The sequence below is a fragment of the Schistocerca americana genome, chromosome 3, assembly GCF_021461395.2.
Source record: "Schistocerca americana isolate TAMUIC-IGC-003095 chromosome 3, iqSchAmer2.1, whole genome shotgun sequence".
Classification (NCBI taxonomy): Eukaryota; Metazoa; Arthropoda; class Insecta; order Orthoptera; family Acrididae; genus Schistocerca; species Schistocerca americana.
Window position 1 is genome coordinate 590,490,418 of NC_060121.1, and position 2,500 is coordinate 590,492,917.

The window sequence follows — 2,500 nt, forward strand, 5'->3', positions numbered from 1 at the left end:
GATTTGGATGTACAACATCAGCGGACAGTTGACACAGGCCGTACCACAGCGTAGGCTACGTGCTTCGCCATGCGAATGCCAATGAACAACTGCAAATGCCAATGAACAACTGCAAAGGGCATAGAGCATGTACGTCCTGCTGCCATCCACATTACAGTGTATAGCTGCAAGGTGTTTAACATGAAGCGATACACTGGGGACCGGGCAGTGCGAGTAGCAAACTATATTGCGGGGGTTGCAGTTAGGCAACACTACACTAATTTAACGCGTCGTATGACAATTACAGAGCAGGTTAAGGCCCAACGTGTGTTGGGTTAAGGCCCAACGTGTGTTGGGTTAAGGCCCAACGTGTGTTGGGTTAAGGCCCAACGTGTGTTGGGTTAAGGCCCAACGTGTGTTGGGTTAAGGCCCAACGTGTGTTGGGTTAAGGCCCAACGTGTGTTGGGTTAAGGCCCAACGTGTGTTGGGTTAAGGCCCAACGTGTGTTGGGTTAAGGCCCAACGTGTGTTGGGTTAAGGCCCAACGTGTGTTGGGTTACAGCGCAATATGGGTTACGTTAAGGGGCAATATAGGTTAGGTTAAGGTACGATATAGGTTAGGTTAAGGTACGATATAGGTTAGGTTAAGGTACGATATAGGTTAGGTTAAGGTACGATATAGGTTAGGTTAAGGTACGATATAGGTTAGGTTAAGGTACGATATAGGTTAGGTTAAGGTACGATATAGGTTAGGTTAAGGTACGATATAGGTTAGGTTAAGGTACGATATAGGTTAGGTTAAGGCGCAACGTGGGTTAGGTTACGGCGCAACATAGGTTAGGTTACGGCGCAACATAGGTTAGGTTACGGCGCAACATAGGTTAGGTTACGGCGCAACATAGGTTAGGTTAAGGCGCAACATAGGTTAGGTTAAGGCGCAACATAGGTTAGGTTAAGGCGCAACATAGGTTAGGTTAAGGCGCAACATAGGTTAGGTTAAGGCGCAACATAGGTTAGGTTAAGGCGCAACATAGGTTAGGTTAAGGCGCAACATAGGTTAGGTTAAGGCGCAACATAGGTTAGGTTAAGGCGCAACATAGGTTAGGTTAAGGCGCAACATAGGTTAGGTTAAGGCGCAACATAGGTTAGGTTAAGGCGCAACATAGGTTAGGTTAAGGCGCAACATAGGTTAGGTTAAGGCGCAACATAGGTTAGGTTAAGGCGCAACATAGGTTAGGTTAAGGCGCAACATAGGTTAGGTTAAGGCGCAACATAGGTTAGGTTAAGGCGCAACATAGGTTAGGTTAAGGCGCAACATAGGTTAGGTTAAGGCGCAACATAGGTTAGGTTAAGGCGCAACATAGGTTAGGTTAAGGCGCAACATAGGTTAGGTTAAGGCGCAACATAGGTTAGGTTAAGGCGCAACATAGGTTAGGTTAAGGCGCAACATAGGTTAGGTTAAGGCGCAATATAGGTTAGGTTAAGGCGCAATATAGGTTAGGTTAAGGCGCAATATAGGTTAGGTTAAGGCGCAATATAGGTTAGGTTAAGGCGCAATATAGGTTAGGTTAAGGTACCGTATAGGTTAGGTTAAGGTACAGTATAGTTTAGGTTAAGGTACACATTGTTGTAAGGAAAGGTGTAATGGGGGGGGGGGGCGGCCGGTCGGTTTGTTGATTGTGATTATAGTAAGTGGATGCCTGCGGCATCATCTGATTTGCCACGTCAGGATACACCTTTGGCTCATGACAGGCGGCGCTCCGATTCCATGCTTGTGGGAGACCTGTGTCTTTCATTCCTGCCATTGTTTGTGTGCTGTGAGAGGGGGCAGTATTGTGATGTTGGGTGCACCCCTGTGTAGGACATGTGTGGGTGTTGGTGGCTTAGCTGAGCAATGGTGGTTGTCGGGAGGGTGGGATATTCCGTTTTCTGAGTGGACCTCCCAGTCTGGTTATGACAGTGTGGATTGTCTCATGTGGCGGAGAGGATGCACTGGGTGTTATTCCATGCTGGTGCTTACATATTGTCTGTGTGCGTGTTACAGGCGGAGAGTAGTGCGTGATAAGAGTGTGTGGCTGACGTGTGGTTGTGATTGTGAGCAGAGTCTTTCAGCATGTATACGGACAGTTGTATATATTATCTGTATTCTGATGGGTCCATCTATTACTAATCAGCGCCGTGTATACGTTTAATCCGGTTCCAGTCGAAACTGTTGTATCTCTGTACATTAGTGCCACGGCGAGCGCGCTATGTAGCTACTCGTCTCGGCAGCTTCCACCGGTGTGTGGCAAATGATTATAAGCAATGAGTCGAGTCGTCAATACCGATAGTGTGACGTCACATGTCTGGGGTGGGGGACGCTGCGCCCTTCCGGTGGGTCATGGCCTAGAAAGACGCTCCCCACGCAGGGGGGCTTGGACTGTCATAAACTCTTCCGAGTAATATACTTGCCGTACGTTTTTGCGACTGCGAGTGCAACGCCCACCGGTACCGACATGGATGGAGCGCCTCCTAGCTGACCG